This window comes from Notamacropus eugenii, chromosome 5 (genome assembly GCF_028372415.1).
Source record: "Notamacropus eugenii isolate mMacEug1 chromosome 5, mMacEug1.pri_v2, whole genome shotgun sequence".
Lineage (NCBI taxonomy): Eukaryota > Metazoa > Chordata > Mammalia > Diprotodontia > Macropodidae > Notamacropus > Notamacropus eugenii.
Window position 1 is genome coordinate 275428665 of NC_092876.1, and position 22043 is coordinate 275450707.

Genomic DNA, 22043 nt, shown 5'->3' on the forward strand with positions numbered 1-22043 from the left:
ATGGGACTAATGTGGCATATTATGGAAGTAGAAATGACAGAATTCAGAAATGAATTGAGTATTGAAGGTTCAGGAGAGAGAAGAGTCAGGGAAGACTTCGAGGTTTCAAACCTGGGTGAACTGGGAAGATGGCACTGCCATCAGCAAAAATATGGATCAAGGGGTAATGTTAAATTCTGGACATGTTGAGTTTGTGGTGCTCCAGGATATCCAAGAAGGGAAAATTAAAGCAAAGGTAGAACTATAGAAGTAGAACTTAGGGAAAGGGGTTTTTACATGAGCTAATAAAAATCTTACTTGGATATGCAACAAGACTTTTTAAATAAAATATTGAAGAGATGCATGATAACATTCCAAAATGCCAGTGGTTTTGTGATCTCCCAGTGATGTTGTTATTCTTCCATCAGTGTAGATAGCAGCAATCAATCAGTCAGTCCATGACAAGCATTTATTAAACACTTACTGTGTTCTGGGTGGTGCGCTAATATGGAAATACAAGAAAACAAAAGCCCTTGCCCTCAAGGAATTTAGATTCTATAGAGAAAGACAACATGTACATTTATAAGTATGTGCATAATATGTTTCAAATAAACACAGCATGATTTTCACAAGTAGCTACGGGGATCAGGAAAAACCTCATGAAGGAGACTAGGGATTTGCAAAGGTAGAGGTGAGGAGTTAGTGCATTCTGGGTTTGAGGGACAGCCTGTGCAAGTGGAGGTGGGAGAGGGGATGTCATATGAGGAACAACCAGTAGGCCACTCACCCATTATCACCATGGCCAAAGAGTTCACCACCTAGTGATGAAACTACAGGTGATGAGCCTCTCTGTTCAACTGCTGGACCTAAGCAGCAGGCTCAGCCTGTCACTGGGACAGTACATGAAGTCTTCCCTGCTGGTTAGGACCTACCAGAACTTGTGCTCTGTTGACAAAGCCTTCAAGAATCCAGGATCACCTCAAAAAAATAAGATAGAGTAAGTTATAGGGGCAGCTAGGTAGCACCTGGACCAGGAGTAGGGAAGACCTGAGTTCAAATGCAGCCTCAGACACTTAGTAATTATGTGAACCTGGGGAAGTCATTTGCCTCAGTTTGCCCCAGCTTCCCTATCTGTAGAATGGGTATAATAACGGCACCTGTCTCCCGGTGTTGTTGTGAGGATCAAATGAGATATTTGTAAAGCACTTAGTACAGTGCCTGGCATTTAGTAGGTGCTTTATAAGGTATTGTTATATTATAAACTATTATTATTGTTATTATTATAAGGTTCAATAGGGTATTTATACTAAAAATATTTAATTAGAAACTGCTTCCTCTTGGGTCCCTCAATCCATGAATAAGGAAGATGTAGTCTATGAATTGCTTAAATTCAAGTTGTAGCTTTGACTTTATCACAAGGTAAAATTCCTTTTTTATTGTCCATGATTTTAGCTATTCTTTGTAAAGAGAACTCTCCTGTGAGACATCTCTTATTTGTATACTGATTCTCTATTGACATATGTGTGTGCTCAGCGATTCTTTTTAAATTTCTTGTTCTGAGAAATCTTAGAATGATCATGACTAAGTTCCATTATTTCATGAAGTGTGACTTTCCACACAAGGAATTTTCACAGGACTTACTTAGAGCTGGCACCTTGGAAGACATCTAGTCTAATGCTTTTATTTTACTGACAAGAAAACCAGGTCTATTGAGGTATTGAGACTTGCCCAACTAGGTTGCATAGGAGACAGTGTGCAGTGGATGATGCTGAGTTCATATTCCAACTCTGTGGCTTCTTCTCCACATTCTTCTAAAAGAAATAGGAGGTTGGGTTGGATGACCTCTACTGTCTCTTCCAGCTGCAAACCTATAAGGTGCCACCTAGCTGCCCACATGTGGTATATATGGTTATAATTATGTATGTATATAATGACTCACAAACCTGAAAGTACTATGTAATTGCTAGCTATTGTTATTAGTACCAATACATACTTATCAATGAAATTAATTTAATTCTATGGTTATGGCACTCCCACTCCACAATTCATGATGAGGAGTGGGGAGGCCATAGCTTTCTTTGCTTGAAATGAAAATGAGGGAATTCTTCCTCTGGTGGTAAGGAAGGATGTCAGTAGTCTCCATAGACTTACTCAGCCCATAAAACCACCATACTTGGGTTCAGAGATGTGATGTCCTCCATGCAGGGGTTATAGGCTACCATGTTAATGGGTCTGTTTGCTGCCAATTGGGATTGGGAACATTGGCCCTTGCTCTGTAGCCGCTGATAAGGTATTGTGATATGTATTAGACTTGCGAAGAGAGGCTCTTACGGAGCTGTTCCAGTATGTGGGGACGTGGGTGTGCCATGTATTAATTTAGTTCAACAGATTCCTAGTTTCCAAGAATACTGTGAGATCTGGGGATTTTCACAACAATGGAGTTAGTTCAATTTTCTTCTTATTATTGGTTTACGTCAGATTGAAAGCATTTTTATATGTCCACATATTGGACTTGGCCTGGATTTTTTCCCCTGTCACTCACAAATACTTAATTAAAAGTTGACCTGGAAAAGTGAACAAATTAGAGCCAGATTGCACTGAACATTTGGCCTAGGTGCTCCAACCTTTAGGGCAACCTTTTTCCAAAGAGAGAGAATCACAAGAGGTCCTATTTCTGGCTATAATCAGAAGTTTGAGGCAAGTTTTCCCCCACACAAGGATTTCCCACCCATTATATCCTGAACATAGGATTAGCTTACTTTGTGGTGCAAGATGGCTAAATTCCTTGATACTGATTTTTCTTGAACATTGTAAAAGACCCTATTTCCTAAGGAAGAGGGAGAAGGGAGAGCTATGGGTTACATTTTGAATATTTATATTGGGTTTTGCATTTGGTTAGATATGGGTAATATTTCTGGATTTATAATAACCTCCATTCATTCCAATCCACTCAATATATCTCGTCTCTTATCTCGCCAAGTAATGTCTTGTTAATTGGCTAAAATATCTTTTAAAAAACTTTATTGTTTCTAACATTAATATCATTTTGTGCCAGCTCACCTTTCCCTTCCAACCATAGTAGACATGCCAAGTTATCCCAACATTCCTGATTGAAAAGGGGCCAGCTGATTTCCAGACCATTGATGGGAGTGGTAGAGTAGAGGGGCTGGTCAGAGATACGTCCATGACAAAACTTGTATTTTCCTAAGCTCAGGAAAATGAGATCATAGGAACATAGCTGTAGAGCTGAAAGGGACTTCAGAGGCCATCTACTCCAACCCTCTTCATTTTACAGATGAGGAAACTGAGGCCTACTGATATTAAATGATTTTCCCAAGGTCACCTAAGGAGTATACATTAGAGACAGGATTTGAACAAAGGTCCTCTGACCCCTGGATCAAAGCTTTTTATTATGATATTTACATGTCAATACTTTTGTATCAATCTATAATCCTATTTTCAGGTTACTTCTAAAATGAGGAAAAGGGAGAAAATAAGCTGGTTGGGAGGGATTGCTAAAAATCAGGCTAGGCTAGAGTATTCTGCTTTGAACATTTGATGCTCCAGCCAAACTCTTCTAACATCTTGCTCTACCCTCATTTGCCTCTATGATTTTGTCTGTAAGAGAATATGCATTTTTAAGTGCCTACTGTGTGCTAGGTACTGTGCTAAGTGCTTTTACAAGTATTACTTCATTTGATCCTCACAGTAGTCCTATGAGGTAGATTTTATTATTTCCATTTTATAGCTATGGAAACTGAGGTAACAGGTTAAGTGAATAGCCAAGGGTCACCCATCTACTAAGTGCTGGAGGTCAGTTCAAGTCTTCCTGATTCTAGGCCCAATGCTCTATCTACTATACCACCTGACTGCCTCTGGAACTAGACTGTGGAACGAGAGTTCTCTCCAAACTTCTACTTCCATCTCTCCATGTTGACATCCTTCTTCTTCTTCAAGACTGTAGCTCAGGTGATACCACATATGTGAAGCCTTCCCTGATTCCTCCCTCTCCCTCCCCGGCCTCCTTTTGAATTTCTCAGCAGACTTGTATTTGGCCTCTCTTGAGCAATGAATTATTCTCTAAACTGTATCATCATTCACAGATAGTGGCAACTAGGTAGTTCAGTGACTCCAGTCTCAGACGCTGTAAGCTGTGTGACCTTGGGCAAGTCACTTTGCCTCTCAGTTTCCTCAACTGTAAAATGAAGATAATAATAGCACCTACCTCCCAGGGTGGTTGTGATGACCACTTAGCTTATGAGTACCTTAAGCAATTGCTTAGGATTTGCACACTCTGTTGTAGCTGGATTTCCATCAGCATTGGTTGAAAGTTCCCACACAAGAAGTTAGTCAAACTGACACTATCATATTATAACTCATAGAGTCACCAATTTAGAACTAGTAGAGGTTTTAATGTCCTTATCCCCTGAGTCGTTTGTGCTTTCCTTCCCTGAGAAATTACTCTGTGCTTACATATCTATCTATCTATCTATCTATCTATCTATCTATCTATCTATCTATCTATCTATCTATCTATCTATGTATATATTTGGTATTTATTTATCTGCATGTAAGTTCTCCTCTTCACGTATACCTCCCTGTCCCCAAGTTCCTTACAATCAGAAACTAGTTCATTTTTTCAATTGTATGGTCACATCCTACTCCAGAGACTTGGACATAATAAGTACTCAAACTCTTGTTTAATTAAATTTAAACCAAGACCCCTCCCTTTGAGGACAGGACTTGGTTTCCCCAGCATTTGTCTGAGTGTTTTGCATATAGTAAGTGTTTATTACATTGAATCTAAATTGTTGGAAGGCAATGGGCACACAGGTACAAGCTCCTTATCATTTTCTTTTCTGTTTCTTATTCACAGGGAATCTAGAAAAGTGTTCTGGACCAGAACCCAAAGGGGATCATGGCCAAACCCAACCAGCCAGGTAAGAAAAATGGAAAATGTGAGAAGACAATGTATCTAATTAATGTAAATAATCCAAGGTTGGCAATCAGGAGATCTGAGTTCTACTTCTAATTTGGACACCATTTTTGATTCACTGGATATTTAGTGTCTTAGTTTTTCTAGTACTTCTACTACTGATAGATTTTCTGGAGCCATCAGTACAATTTTTTTTTTTTTAGATTTTTGGATTCAAATTTATTTATTTAAGTTTTTAACATTCATTTTCACAAAATTTTGGGTTCCAAATTTTCTCCCCATTTCTCCCCTCTCCCTACCCCAAAACGCCAAGCATTCTAATTGCCCTATCATCAATCTGCCCTCTCTTCTATCATCCCTCCCTTCCCTTGTCCCCATCTTCTCTTTTGTCCTGTAGGGCCAGATAACTTTCTATACCCCTTTACCTGTATTTCTTATTTCCTAGTAGCAAGAACAGTACTCGACAGTTGTTCCTAAAACTTTGAGTTCCAACTTCTCTTCATCCCTCCCTCCTCACCCATTCCCTTTGGGAAGACAAGCAATTCAATATAGGCCATATATGTGTAGTTTTGCAAATGACTTCCATAATAGTCGTGTTGTGTAAGACTAACTATATTTCCCTCGATCCTATCCTGCCCCCCATTGCTTCTATTCTCTTTTGATGCTATCCCTCCCCAAGAGTGTTGACTTCTAATTGCTCCCTTCTCCCACTGCCCTCCCTTCCATCATCCCCCTCACCCTGCTTATCCCCTTCTCCCCCATTTTCCTGTACTGTAAGATAGGTTTTCATACCAAAATGAGTGTACATTTTATTCCTTCCTTTAGTCGAATGTGATGAGAGTAAACTTCATGTTTTTCTCTCACCTCCCCTCTTTTTCCCTCCACTGAAATGTCTTTTACTTGCCTCTTTTGTGAGAGATAATTTGCCTGATTCCATTTCTCCCTTTCTCCTCCCAATATATTTCTCTCACAGCTTAATTTCATTATTTTAAGATATGATCCCATCCTATTCAATTCACCCTGTGCTCTCTGTCTCTGTCTCTCTCTCTCTATGTGTGTGTGTGTGTGTGTGTGTGTGTGTGTGTGTGTGTGTGTGTGTGTGTGTACGTGTGTAATCCTACCAACTACCCAGATACTGAAAAGTTTCAAGAGTTACAAATATTGTCTTTCCCTGTAGGAATGTAAATAATTCAACTTTAGTAAGTACCTTATGACTTCTCTTTGCTGTTTACCTTTTCATGCTTCTCTTGATTCTTGTGTTTGAAAGTCAAATTTTCTTTTCAGTTCTGGTCTTTTCATCAAGTATGCTTGAAAGTCCTCTATTTCATTGAAAGATCATTTCTTCCCCTGAAGGATTATACTCAGTTTTGCTGGGTAGGTGATTCTTGGTTTTACTCCTAGTTCCTTTGACTTCTGGAATATCCTATTCCACGCCCTTCAGTACCTTAACGTAGAAGCTGCTAGATCTTGTGTTATCCTGATTGTATTTCCACAATACTTGAATTGTTTCTTTCTAGCTGCTTGCAATATTTTCTCCTTGACCAGGGAATTCTGGAATTTGGCCACAATGTTCCTAGGAGTTTCTCTTTTTGGATCTCTTTCAGGAGGTGATCAGTAGATTCTTTCGATATTTATTTTGCCCTCTGGTTCTAGAATCTCAGGGCAGTTTTCCTTGATAATTTCATGAAAGATGATATCTAGGCTCTTTTTTTGATCATGGCTTTCAGGTAGTCCCATAATTTTTAAATTTTCTCTCCTGGATCTATTTTCCAGGTCAGTTGTTTTTCCAATGAGATATTTCACATTATCTTCCCTTTTTTCATTCTTTTGGTTTTGTTTTGTGATTTCTTGGTTTCTCATAAAGTCATTAGCTTCCATCTGTTCCATTCTAATTTTTAAAGAACTATTTTCTTCAGTGATCTTTTGAACCTCCTTTTTCATTTGGCTAATTCTGCTTTTGAAAGCATTCTTCTCCTCATTGGCTTTTTGGACCTCTTTTGCCAGTTGAGTTAGCCTATTTTTCAAGGTGTTATTTTCTTCAGCATTTTTTGGGGTCTCCTTTAGCAAGCTGTTGACCTGCTTTTCATGCTTTTCTTGCATCTCTTTCATTTCTCTTCCCAGTTTTTCCTCCACCTCTCTTACTTGATTTTCAAAATCCTTTTTGAGCTCTTCCATGGCCTGAGCCCATTGAGTGTTTATTTTGGATGTTTGGGATACAGAAGCCTTGACTTTTATGTCTTTCCCTGATGGTAAGCATTGTTCTTCCTCATCTGAAAGGATGGGAGAAGATATCTGTTCACCAAGAAAGTAACCTTCTATAGTCCTATTTTTTTTTCCCTTTTTTGGGCATTTTCCCAACCAGTTACTTGACTTTTGGGTCCTTTGTCAAGAGTAGGGTATACTCTGGGAATCTGTAAGATCTCAGTTCCTCCAAGGTGGCACAATCAAGAGTGTACTTCTCTGGGTGCAGGGAGGGATTTTTGTGCCCAGAATCTTAGCAGTTAGCTCTCCACAGCCACCCGGCCTCCAGTTCCACGAAGACAGCACTGGGGGCTGATTTTCAGATAAGCTGGATGGGCAGGGCTGCCATTCAGTGTGAGACAAAGACCAGCTCAGCCAGGGCCTCCACACAGGGCTGAGGCAGGAATCAGCTCCTCAGTGCCCCCAGGGTTTTTACACTCCAACAATGGATGCGGCTGCTATGCCTTCCCATGTGGCCTCTGCAGTGGCCGCCTAAGGCCAGAGCTATGGGAAGGCCCTTCTCCCTTCCCTTGACTGAAAAAATCCTGTCACTGACCTTTGGCACCTGTGGGTTGAGGAATCTGTGAACCCGCTGCTACTGTGACTGAAGATTCTGCCCCCAAGGGCTGTTTGGAGCCCTGCTACACAGCCAAGGCTGCGCTGGGCTCTGCTCCACTCCTGGTGCAACAGACATTTCCTGTGGGCCTTTCAGGTCACCTGGGCTGGAAATCTCTTCCACTCTGTTGTTGTCCACTTCTGCTGCTCTAGAATTTTGTTGAGAGTCCCTCTCTACAGGTATTTTATGGGCTGTGTGGGGAAAACCTCCGTATCTGTGTCTTTCTATTCCACTATCTTCCATCAGTACAATTTAAGAAACATTAGTAGCTGCCTAATATGGCAGTTAGGGGCAATGAGGTGATACAGTGAATAGGGTGCTGGGCCTGGAAATGGAAAGACTCATTTTTGTAAGTTCACATCTGGTCTCAGACACTTGCTAGCTGTGTGACCCTAAGCAACTTCTGCTTACCTCAGTTTCCTCATCTGCAAAATGAGCTGGAGAAGGAAATGGCAAACTACTCCAGTATTTTTGCCAAGAAAACCTCAAAGGGGGTCATGAAGAGTCAGACACGACTGAAAAATGACTGAACAACAATATGGGAAGAGCATTGTACTAAGCTCACTCTAGGAAATACAGAGTTTAGATAAGACATTGTCTTTGCCCTCAGGGAACTTATAAGCCCATTAGGGCAATGTGGCAAACAAAAGAATAACTGCCACACACAATATCACTTGATATGTGCATAAGAGATGTGAGAAGAAAATGTGATGGGAGATCCCAGGGGAGAAAAATTCTGATCAACCTGTAGTGTTCAAGGACAGCTTCATAAGGGAGGAAGGTATGTTTTAAAAGATGACTAGGAATTCCAAAGTTAGAAATGAGGAAAGGAATTCTAGCATAAGGAATTGTTTCAAAGATGGCAGGGATAAAGGATAGCAAAATGTATATGAAGGGGAAAGAAATAGGGCAATTCTGCTATCAGAAAAAGTATTTGAAGGGCTGTTTTGAGAGGGAAGGCTAGAAAAGCAGGATGATACCAGAGTGTGGGAAGCCTTGAATGCCAAGCCAAGATATTGGAACTTTACTTGGTAGATAATAGGGGATCAGCTTAAGAATTTTGAGCAGAAGTGTCACATGACCAGGACCATAAAGAAGTCGGGTCTGGCAATAACAGCCACAAAAATAATGACCCCTAGCATTTATATTGGTGCCTTAAGATTTATAAAATGCTTTCCTATAGTATCTCATTTTACCTTCACAATATCCCTGTAAGGTTAAGGGCTGTTATCAAATGAAGTAGCTAGGTGATGCAGTGGATAGAGAACCAGACCAAGAGGAGTCAGGAAGACCCATGTTCAAATGTGACCTCAGACACTTGCTAGTTGTGTGACCCTGGACAAATTCCTTAACCTCTGCCTCAGTTTCCTTATCTGTAAAATGTGGATAATAACACCTACATCCCTTGGTCATTGTGAACATAAAATCACTCAGTAAACATTTGTTAAACACCTACTATTTGCCAACCCAAGTGCTAAGGGATGGGGATAAAAAAAAGAGGCAAAAGACAATCCCCTTCTTGTAGGAGCTCATAATTTAATGGGGAAAACAACCAGAAAACAAATATGTGTTTAAGGTTTTGTGAAAGAAAAAGAAAGAAAGAAAGAAAGAAAGAAAGAAAGAAAGAAAGAAAGAAAGAAAGAAAGAAAGAAAGAAAGAAAGAAAGAAAGAAAGAAAGAAAGAAAGAAAGAAAAAAGAAAGGAAGGAAGAAAAAAGAAAGGAAGGAAGGAAGGAAGGAAAGAAGGAAGGAAGGAAGAAAAAGACAAAGAAAGGAGCAGAGAGAGAGGGAAGGAAGGAAAGAAGGAAGGAAAAAAGGAAGGGAGAAAAGAAATAAAGGAAGGAAGGAATGAAAGAAAGAAGAAATAAATCTAGTCTCTAAACCCCAAATTAACTGGGCAGCTTCTGGCTATCAAAATTTTCCTTCCTTTGGAGAGGAGGAGAGGGAGAGAGAGAAGATGAACTGAGTTACCCAACTAGCTGGGTCCCCTTGATCCCCCTCAGGCAGCTCAGTGTCCTCACAGGTTGTGTTTCTCCTTCGTTTTAAAATGATGACATGATTTGCAGTTGACTCTTTGAAAATGAAGGACAAACACAACCCGTGAGCTCTATCCACTGAGTCACCTAGCTGCCTCTGCCTCCTATGAAGCACATTTCACTTTGGGTCACTATAATTTATTAGAAGAAGCTTTCCCTAAAACTGCTTCTTTGTCACTTCTGTCTATCACCCCTCATCCTCTCCTCTTGTCTAATCCTTCTTCCACATGACAGGTTTTCAAATACTTGAAGGTAGCTATCACATATCCTCCAGAAGTCTTACCTTGTCCAGGCCAACCATCATTTCAGTCATCCAGTGATAAAATGGTATGGACTGAGGGCCTTTCCCATCCTGGTTGCACTCTCGGGGACACTTATCAGTTTAATCATTGTCATTTCTAAAATGAATTATTTAGAACCGAACACAATATCCCAGCTTTAATCAGCCTGGGGCAATGTATACCAGGGACAATACCCCCGCATTAGAGAAACTATTCTACTTCTCTTGTAATGGACAGTAAGATGTCACTAGCTTTGCTTGTTTACTTGTTTTGTTTTTGGCTACTTTCATTACTCCTAACTTACATATTTGCTCTCTACCAACATTCCCAAATCTTTTTTCAGATGATATTCTAGTCCTGTCTACCTTATCATGTGCTTGTGAAATTGATTTTTTGAACCTGACCTACACATTTACATTTGTTCCTGTTATATTTCATTCCATTAGATTTCTGTTAATGTTCTAGCCAATCAAGACCTCCATATTAAGACAGGAAGTGGGTTAAAAATCTTTCCCCTTGTAACATTGTCTCTCACCAGGTGCTATCTGCCAGGAAAAAATCAGCCAAAGTGAAGAATTCACGCAAGTAGAAGAAATATCAAGACTCTCCTTAGCTAGTGCCTTTTAAAGACCTCCCTAGTTAATTATAAAAGTTCTTCCTCACCACCGGTTATCATTCAATCGTTAATCATGTATAACTCTTTGTGACCCCATTTGGGGTTTTCTTGGCAAAGATACTGCCATTTCCTTCTCCAGTTTATTTTTGCAGATGAGGAAACTGAGGCAAATAGGGTTAAGTGACTTGCCTAGGGTCATCCAGCTAGTAAGTATATGAGGTCAGATTTGAAATCAGGAAGATGAGTCTTCCTCACTCCAGGCCCAGCATTCTATCCACTGCCATACTTGACTGTCCTACCCAGTGGTTAGCGGACAGAAGTCAGTTACATAATTTCTACACATGCTCCAAAGTCTCTCTGAAATCCTTTCATTATATATCATCATGACTTTCTCAGAAGCAGGCCCTTCAGCCTCTTCCACATCAAATGAGGTACTATTTGTAAAGCACTTAGCATAATGCCTGACATGTAGCTGGTGCTGTAAAAATGCTTATTCCCTTCCCCTTCCTCTAACATGGGGAATTGCAGCACCATTACTCTGCATACTCCTGAGGAGTGGGCTGAGTAGGTAGTCCCCAATTATGTGTTCTAGAGTTTTACCAGGAATAGAAGCTCACTAGTCTACAGTTTGCAGACTCTCTCTCTCTCTCTCTCTCTCTCTTTTTCTCTCGACAATCTGGACATTTGCCAGTCCTGTGGTGCTTCTTCTGTTCTGTGCAATTTTTGAAAGGTTCCTGACTGTGACTCAGCAATCATACCTGCTAGTTCTTTCAGTACCCTAGGATGTGGTTCATCTGGACCTGGTGACTTGAACTCATCAAGGGCAACTAGGCATTTTCTTGCTGTCTTTGTTTATGTTGAATATCAACTCCCAATTAGCCAATCTATTAGATTTGTTGTTCAGTTGTTTCTGACTCTTAGTGACTCCATTTGGAGTTTTGATGGCAGAGATGTTGGAGTGGTTTTCCATTTCCTTCTTCAGTTCATTTTGCAGATGAGAAAACTGAGGCAAACAGGGTTAAGTGACTTGTCCAGGGTCACACAGCTACTAAGTGTCTGAGGTTAGATTTGAACTTAGGAAAACAAATCTTGACTCCAGAACTGGAACTCTATTCATGGTGCCACCTGGCTGCCCTTAGATTTGTTAGTAGCCTTGAAAATTATGAATCATGAAATAATGAGGTCCTGTCCTAGGGTGATGGCACTGAACATAGAGAAGAAACATCAGATGTGGATGAAACTGAGGTTAGAATCATGCTTTAGTAGTAATTGAGTGGATTTGTCAGCTAGAAGGGAAAGAAAAGTTAAAGATTATACTATAGCAGATTGGATGAATGTTATTGACTAAAATAGTCAAGATAATAATAATAAATTTATATTAAAATAACAATTAAACAATAATAAGCAAATATGTTAAATTTGATGTGCCAGTGATATATCTCAGTGAAGGTACCCTGCAGGTAGCTGGATATATGGGTTTGGAGCTTAGGAAAGAGGTCAGAACTGAATTTGAGACTTAGCTACACAGAAGTGATATCTGAAGCAATGTCAAAGAGATTGCTGATGGAGAGACAGTAGAGAAACAGAAGAGGAGAGGGCCAAGGGCAGAACCTTGGAAATGTCTACCTTCAAGGTCAGGGAGAAAACAAGGAGTGAGTTAAGATGACAGGGAAGGAATGGTTGGAGATGTAGGAGAACCACAGGAGAGTGGTATCTCATAAAGGAGGAGTTGGTATACAGAAACAAGGGGAGTATTTAACAGTGCTGTAGAGTTTGATGAGGATAAAGACTAAAAGAAAGTCACTGGATTTGGTGATTATGAGAGAGGAATTTCAGTGTAATAGAGGCAAGAGACTGAAGAGAAAGTGAGTGGTGTGGAAATGGAGGCATTGGGTCTAGATCAGAGATGTTTAACCTGCTGGGGTCATTGACTTAAAAATATTTGGATAACTACTTTTACTATAATTGGTTTCTTGCATATTTCATTTTATGCTTTTAAAAACATTGGGAGAAGGGATCCATATGCACTTCCCTAGAGTGTGAAAAGGGTCCATGACAACAACAAAAAGCTTAAGATCTCTTGACTCTAGACAGATTTTTCAAGAAGTTTGACCTGAGCCTATTTGTGGCAAGATGTGAGAGCCATTAGAGAGGGGAAAAGTAAATATCTATGAAAGACAATGGGGTGAGGTATGGTGGCAAATGGGATCAAAGGCACAGTTATGGATTGGTTAGCATTAGCACAAATATGAATACTTCATCTGAGAAAAAGAATAAAAAAGGATGGATGATGTGAAATCTTTGAGAGGAGAGGAAAAGGATTGACAATACACATCAAATGACCTTATTGAAATAAGAGACTAAGCCATTTGCCCTAATTGTGAGGTGATAGGTGAATTTGGGGGCTAGAGCAGAAAGGGAAAGATTTGGAACTATCACTGTGGAGAGTTAGAGGCAGTCAATAATAGCACTTTCTTACTGTGAATCATATGATAGGCATTTGTAAAATGGCCAGATATCGAACAGAGTGAAGAGAATTGAGCCATCCAAGGATTTATTCTGTAGCCTTGACTTTAAGAACAACCAAACAAACCAAAATCATTGTCTATCCAACTGAGCTACCTGGCTCCTGATGAATTTTGCTCTTTTCCCAAAGGTTGGTTGTAAACCTAATGGCATACATCACTTTTAAACTACCATGCAAATTCTTACTAGCCCACTGGCCATTGTTCAATAAGAAGCAAAATGAAAATGGAAAATATATCTCCCAGTCTTCATTTCCTTAGATTCTTGGCATTTGGTCACTCTAAATTAGGACATGGATGAGCTAGGAAAGGGCTGGAAAACTCTTCCAACATTTTGTAGGCCAATTGTTTTGAACTTGTCTTCAAAGCTGATGTAAACTCAGTCCAGGAAAGAATGATATGAGTAAATACTTGGCTTGCTGTTCGTTTTAATAGCTGATTTCCCTCATATTTTCCATCCATACCATTGCACAAGTCACATTATGATGGTGTTAATTATTTTTCAGGATCTCTCTGAGTTTTTTGAGCATTGTCCACACGAGCAAAGAAAAGTGAAGCAATAATATGTGATTTTGATTAGGTTTAGACAGCCTGTCTAGATTATTTTGGACCTTCCTTGATAAAGGAGGGTTAGCTTTGTTTTTGGTTCCAGTCATCCATGTAATTATTCCATTCACCTTTGTCTGTTAAGGCTGAACACTGAAGGAGCCCTCATAATTAACCAATAAGTATGGTTAAGTGTGGGACAATTACCTGAAGAATGGAAGCCACTATGGTTCATTTAGGCCCCAATTCCAAATTTTCCTAGAATTCCCACCCATCTCAGAAGAATCCTTGATCTTCTCCAAGGACCATAGCACCTTTTGACCTAGTGACTCTGGCTTTCCTCTCTCTGAGTGCAGCCTAGCTGAACAGCTATGGAGCTCAAGTCTCTTTCTGAACTCACTGATGACAAAAACTCATTTTCCTTTCAGTTCAGTTTAGTTTAAATATAATGAGTTATGGCCTCCTTCACTCTCCCTCTCTATGCAGTAGCCAAAAAGAACAAAACAAAATCCCAATTCTACTTCCAGCAGGGTCACCATTAAGCTATGCTGATCTACACTAGTTCTCCTTCATCAGGTTTATTTCTTCAGTGTAAGTCAACCTGATGCAGTTTTTATAATCTGAGTCTTTAACCTGGACTTGAGAACAGCCAAGATGGCTGAAGGGCGACAGCTTTGAGTCTGCCCATCCCTCTCCTTACCCCTGAAATTAATGTGATGCTTATCTGGGCGCAGAGGAACAGACAGCAAGATACTTAATGTAAATTCAGCCAGGAGGCTCGTGCTGCTTCACAAAATATTGATTAGGTGTCTGATTTGCTGTCCCCTGACAGTGGGCCGTAAGGAATGAACCAATGAGGTGGGCTCAACGCCAACTTGTCACGGTCATTCGATAAGACAAGGCAACCAATGGGGAGATGCCACCTTGTGATTGGGTGAGAGGCGAGTGGGGAGGGGAGGGCAGGGGAAAGTGTCTTAGCAACAGAAGAGAATGTCCTGCTCCAGACACACACACACACACACACACACACACACACACACACACACACACACACACACACACACTCCTACTCCATGTTCAGCACCTGCTGCCAATGAAAAGTTGCTGCTCATGTCTAGTAATGCCTTTGTTTTTTGCCAAAGACAACTTAACAGGTCACACTGCTTACCTGTTCAATCAGCCCCTAATCTCTTTTTTTTAATGGAAAGAAGGGGCAAAAATTCCACTTACTAGCTGCCACTCCCTTAGCTCCCTGATAACACCCATCTTATTAAAAAAGAAACTTTAATCTCCAGATAAATGGTCCCAGCTTTGTTCACAGGATGCTGTTTTCAAAACTGGAGGGCTGGGCCACATTGCTGGCCTTGCTGACTCAGTGTGCAGAAGAGTCTGGTGAAGGAGGTGGGGAGAAAGAAGGAGAATCTAGCTGTTTCTTTTGCTTTCAGAGGGAGGATTGCAGATGGGATTTCACTGAGATTCAATATTACTGTTGTTTTTCTGCCGGTGTTCCCTCACATTGTTACACGGCCTTCACATACAGTACCCCGGCCGACTTCCTGTTTCCAGAGTGACATTTGGCAATTCCTTTCCCAGCATCAGAATACTTTCATTTGAAAGACTTCCCTCCTCTGGCTTCCTCTGGGCTTTTAATGTTTCCTGAGTAAGGACTGAAGAATAGGGGTGGCTTTGGGTTTAACTTGGCTCCCGTGATTAGATTGGTCATTGCTCTTGCTCTTTAAACAGGTGTTTTATCTTGACTACCATTCTACTGCCAGGTAGCCAAGAATACCAAATGTTGCCACTAGGTTTCTCTAACATTCTTCAGATAGCTATGATAATCTCTTAACTTCCTTTGACTGGGTGGGGATACCATTGGGCTGAAGTAGTCTTTCTCCTGACAAAAACAGGGCCATTCCTTAACCTGGAGAATGGAAGGCAGAGTGATGATAGGAATCTTTTGGTTCACAGAAGGCCATTACATAGGAAATCTCTACATTTCCTGATGTCAGAATGAGTGGAAATAGTCTGCAATAAGAAGGATTTAAGTTAGAATCAAGGAAGAACTTCCAAAGTCTTGGGTTACATAATGGACCATCAGGTAAGAGTGTAGAATGTCTTGCCTTAGGGATTTAAAGTATTATTTTTTTAAACTCTATTGGAGTTTTGTTTAGGTACATTCTCTTGTGGTTCCTAGGGGACAGAAAAAAAATCATAGATGCCCTCTGACCCTAAGATTCTCTTGAACAGAAGACAGTGAGTATTCCCAATCTGGTAGTTAAGTGATCAAAGAATATTTACTGTGCACTAACTTAATTACCTACTACCAGACTAGGTATTATAGAAGTGACAAAAGATCGATGAGATATTGTCTCTGACCAGAAGAAATTTTTAGTCTAGCTAACTGGAGATAAAATATACATAATGCACATACCCAGGAAAAGTAGGGAATAAGAATGAGTGCTAATTTTGTGAGGCAGATGATAAATACCACATGAGTTAGAAAAGAGGAACAATGAAGTACGAATGGAGATGGAGTTATTCGGTGGAGATAGGATTAGCCTGGGAATTAGGACACCTGATTTTGAGTTCTCTATCATTAGCTAGCCCTGTGACTCTGAGCAAGCAACTTTGATCTCCTTGGTTCTCACCATCATAGACTAACAGGACTTAGAACTGGAAGAGACCTCACCACCAATCCACAGCTGAAAGCAACCCTCTGTCCTCGCATTATAACATATTGGAGCCTCTGCTTGAAGATGTGGAAGGAGAGGAAACCCATGGGATCCTATATTTAGAGCCAGAAAGGAAATGAATAGTCATTGAGTCCAACCTCTTCCTTATACAGCTAGGGAGATGGAGGCTCTGGTTAAGTGTCTCACTCACCATGGTCCCATGGTGTTCCATTCATGGGGGCAGCCAGAGAAATGCACCCAGAACAGGGAGATAAGTATCTTGTGCAGAAAACAGCAATGAGGCCAGTGTTCCTGGGTTCTAGAATATGTGAAGGGGCAAGGTATAAGAAGACTACAGAGTGGCCAGGTTATGAAGGAAGGGTTTTAAAAACCAAACAGAGGATTTTATATTTGATCCTGGAAATGAAAATTAGTCACTTAAGTTTACTGAATAGTGGGGTGACATATTCAGACTTGGGCTAAGAAGATCACTGGTAGCTGAGTAGAAAATAAAATGCAAACCTAACCTTCCAGCCTTATTGCATACCATGCTATCTCTGTGGACTCAGGAACACCCCATTCCTGGAATGTACTCCTTCTTCAAATCTGCCTTTCAGAATCATTATCTTCAATTGAGCAACCACCTTCCTTTCCCTATTCCCTTCATTCCACAATCCTTACCTTTCAACCTGCTAACCAGCTGAGGGTGAGATTTCCCTCCTCAGATTTTCCTAGAACATTTTATCCTGGTCTTTTCTTTGTTTCCATTCATACCTATCTTTTTTTTGTTGTTGTTGCTTTTTTTTTTTTTTTTACAGTTAGCAGTGTATATGTTGCACAATAATAGGAGGCACAGTGGCCAGAGCTCTGGACCCAGAGGCAGAAGAACCCAAGTTCTAATCTAGTCTTAGACACTTATTAGGTATGTGACCTGGACAAGTCACTGAATCTCTGCCTCATCTGTAAAATGGGGATAATATTAGCACCTGCCTTGTGAGATTATTGTGAAGATAAAATGAGATAATACTTGTAGTGTGCTTTGCAAACCTCAAAATGCTATATAAATGCTTATTATCATGAATAATTATTATATCACAATATAATGTTATAATAATAATTGTTATTACTGTTCCTTCCTCAGTAGAATGTAAGTTCCCTGAAGGCAATTATTATTTTATTTTTGTCTTTGTACCCCAGATGTGTGTGTGTGTGTGTGTGTGTGTGTGTGTGTGTGGAAGGGAGGGTGTCCCTAGCAAATTGCTTGGCACATAGTAGGTGCTTGTGATTTTCAAATGATGGAATACTAATCTTTTGTGAAAATACAGCAATATTGAATATGATAATTCCAAAATGCATGCCAAGAAAAATAGTGCTTAGGAAATGTATGTTGTAATATGGCCAGATGATTTATATAACACAATCTTTGGATGAGTGAATCAAACAAGCTGGTCTGTTTAGGCTAGGTCTTCAATGTAATTAACCTGGGGCTATTTGGAAACTTCTAGACAATGGCTCTTGGGGTCATCTGATCTAGCCTTCCTTTCCCTCTGGACTATGATACAGCTCATAAGCATTCTTACTTTTATCTCCCTCTTTGCATGCTAAGAATAGACACAGATTGGGTATGTTCTACACCTGTCAGGATAGAGGGACGATAATAGAACCACCACTAGGGACTAATAGACTGGTTTTAGAAGTAGGTCCAATAAGGTCTAGGTCAGGAAGCCAGTAACTGCAGAGTCAGGGAATTTAGTCAGCTGTCATCCCTTCTTAATTAAAAATAGTCCAGTGTTTCTTGCATTCCCTTATTCTGTGTTAGTTCACCCATAATCTCTTTTCTCTACCTATTCAACCCTTTCCCACATTCTAAACCAGTGTAAGGATATTTTCCCTCTACAAATGGGTCAGACTATTTGCCTGTATTAGCCATGGGGAATTTGATTCAATTCAGTTCAACAGACCTTTCTTAAGCACCTACTATGTACAAGAAATTGGTAGGTGCTTGGGATCCAAAGACAAAATTGAAGGAATTTATATGCTAATGGATAGATTCCACGTATACACAGATAAGTCAATAGAAACTGTTAGGTGGGAGAGATCAGAACAGCCAGAGGGCTCAAGAAAGCTTTGTTCTTGAGTGAAGCCTTAGAAGATGCAGAAGATTTGAAGTGCATGGAGCCAGCCTGTCTTACTAAATGCCCAGAGACGGAAGATGACATTGGTGAATTTGAGAACAGTTCATAAGGCATGTTGGTTGGAATGTCCAAAGTGAAGTAATATAAAATGTTTGGAAAGGTAGGTGGGAGCCAAATTGTGGAGGGAGGACTTTACATGGCAGCCAAGCTGAGGAGTTTGTATTTTATCTTGGAGGCCATAAGGAGCCACTGAAGATTTTTGAGCAAGGGAGTAACCTGTATGTTAAGAACATTCATTTGGCAGGTTTGTGGAGGATAGATTCGAAAAAGGAAGAACAATTAGGAGGCTATTATAGTCATCTAGGTGAGAAATAATGAAGTTCTGAAGAGCAAATGGAGAGTGAATAGAGAGAAGAGGATAGATCTGAGAGGAGTGACATCAATTCAATTCAGTTTAATTCACTTAAATAAAGATAGCAAAATACTGCTTTAAAAATGTTCATTCAATGGACATTTCAACATAGGCTTAAACATTTTGCAAAAAAACCCTGCACAGATTAACTTATTTGATCATCACAACAATCCTGTCAGATCATTCCCAATTTATAGATGAGAAAACTGAGGTGGAGAAAAGTTGTCACTTGCCCAGAGTCACTTGCCATTAAGTATCTGAGAGAGGATTTGAAATCAGTCTTTTCTGATTGCCAACCCTAGCTCTCAGCCCACTATATCACACTGCTTCCTTTGCAATTTTCATTTACTTGCTCCCTTAAACTTACCTCTTTACTTGCATAGCATAAATGTTGAATGAAACCCCTCCATAATGCTAGTATTGGGGGACAGGGTTAAGACCAGCAGGCTATAGACTCATTTGGTTATATTCGAATAGCTGACATTTGTACAGTATTTTAAAGTAAGCAAAATCTTATAACAACCCATTTTATAGATAAAGAAATGGATATTCAGACAGAATAGGCCCATGGTCACATGGGTAATAAATGCAGTAAGGCCAGGCTTTGACTCCAAGACCAAGACTCGCCAGACCCTTCTTTGCAGCTTTCAGTCACCTTACCTTGTCATCTGTCAGCTATGAAAGTGTCACCAAGTATGTCGTTGTTTAGGGAGATAGGATTTGACCCACAGTATATGCACTTGAACCATGTTATTAGTTTAGGTGGAAGAGCAATAAACTAGGAATCTGGAGGCTTGGCTTTTGGTGTTTGTTCTGTTACAAAGGACTGATAGTCATTTACCTCTGAGTCTTGCTTTCTACACCTATAAAAATGAAGGACTTCTCTTCCAGCTCTGACATCTATGGTTTCTGTTCTAACATGGTTCCATACCTCAGGACTTAATAAAATCCATGACTTCATTGATGTGGGACCTCTCTGCCCTCTGAGGGAGAGTAGAAAGCCCTGCTATGCCTTAGTAGGTAATCAACATGAGTCGCTATAGCCAAAAAACCATCATCACCTGGTAGGCAGCCTTCTGCTGATGGACCTCTCTGAACTAATCTTGGCTGGTGCTTGGATAACAGACACTAGGCCAATACTTGAAGTGTCTCCAGCCCTGGCTGGGTAGGATCTGCCAGGGCGTGAATTCTATGGACATAAGCTACCCAGAATAGCCTCTGTACCATCATGAGGAGTCAGAGGAGGACTTTGGTAGAGGGTAACATGATTATAACAATCTAATTTTAATTAATAATCGAATTACTAATGAACCATTATTAAAGCATTATGAATTATTTCAGTTAATAATTTAATGTACATTTTTGGTGCTGTGTATTCCTACACAGCTCCTACTCTGTTTAGGTTGTGTAATTTACAAATTATAGGCTTAGGATATACCCAAGGAGGGAAACACTAAGTAAACCTCTACCAACCGTAGTGTCAGCTACGTGAGGCAGTTAGCAGGTGTGCTGGACAGAGGTTGGGTCTGGAATCAGGTGGAACTGAGTTCAAATGTAGCGTCACATATGTACCAGCTCTGTGACCTTGGGCAAGTCATTTAACCTTTGCTTACCTCAGTTTCCATCCAGATGAGGATGTTAATAGTACCTATCTCCCAAAGTTGTTATGAAGATAAACATTGTACCCTGGCTCATAGAAAAGGCTATATAAATGTTAGCTGTTGTTATTAATTATTACCATCATCATCCCTGTACCTGTGTGGCCTAGACCATCCTATGGAGCCTTTTAGACAGACTTGATCTGTGCTCTCTGGTTACTTACAGTCTAAATTAGGATCATAAATCTAGAGTTGGAAGAGATCTCAGAAGCCATCGAGTCCAGCCCTCTCATTTTATAGATCATGGAGGCCCAGAAGAATAAAGTGACCAGGCAGATCCAGGATTCGAATTCAAGGTCTGTGACTCCCAAGTTCACCTCTGAGATAGAGAGAAGTAGATAATAGAGAGGTGGCTGAGTATAAAAACAGAAGCATATGCTAAATACAAAATTAAATGTTGGACAAACACAAGTAGGTAGAATGAAACTTTTCCATGCATGACAAGGGTAAATGCATTTTAGGTGGGGATGGAGTTGTTTTCATTTTAATCCCAGGGTCAAATGGGTTTCTCTTACAGTAAAGTTTCTTTTTTCTGATTTTTTTTTAACACTTTGGTCAAGCAGACTAAAAGACAACTTCATGACTATTAAATTACGATGCTTGTTCACTGGTTACATAGTCATCTTTGAATCTTCCTGAATTTTTGGAATGACCCCGTTAATTCCCTTTGGACTCCCTTGGACCTGACTGTGGAGTCCTTCACTCAAGTTTGTCTTCATAAACAAATAATGCAGAATATAAGATCTTCAGGATACACACACACACACACACACACACACACACACACACACACACATCCCCACACACACACACATATATATGGAGAGAGAGAGACAGAGAGAGAGAGAGTTGAGTTGAGCGTGTTTTTATATATGGAGACAGAGAGACAGAGAGAGAGTTGAGTTGAGCGTGTTTTGGGGGAGCCAGGGTTTACCTCTCAAGCTAGACATGCTACTTAGTGAAGCAGGAATCATCTGGTCACGTCTTTAGTGTGTGTCTAGCCATCCTGTTGATTGTTTAGTGACTCCTGAAGATCATACATCAAAATAAAATGATTGGAATTTGTCCTCATTAGTATCACTGAAACTTGGTAGGATAAAATCCATGACTGGACTATGGCTCTGGATGAGTATATTTTATTTAAAAGAAATATGATAGCTAAAAGGGTGAGGAGAGGGGTGAGGTAGTATTACATGTAAGAAGGTATGCTCTTGCTGGGAAATCTAGGGACCAAATGGGGTAAATATGACACAGTGTTTGGTCAAAGGAAGGAGAACAGAAACCTGGCACAGAGACATTGTAGAGTAGTGATGAGGCATTTCATTTATATGGACATTTGTGGGAACCCTCTGCCAAAAACTCAGTAACTCTTTACTTAGTGGTAATTTAATC

General features: G+C 40.2%; 1 long non-coding RNA gene across 8 annotated transcripts in view; it reads left to right on the plus strand.

The window, feature by feature from the left end:
• LOC140506113 (uncharacterized) overlaps nucleotides 1-22043 on the plus strand; it is a 319922-nt gene that overhangs the window by 159841 nt on the left and 138038 nt on the right. For all 8 annotated transcript variants that reach the window (XR_011967780.1, XR_011967781.1, XR_011967775.1 and 5 more), the window contains one exon: nucleotides 4856-4919. This is a non-coding gene — a long non-coding RNA (uncharacterized lncRNA). The remainder of the gene's footprint in view (nucleotides 1-4855; nucleotides 4920-22043) is intronic.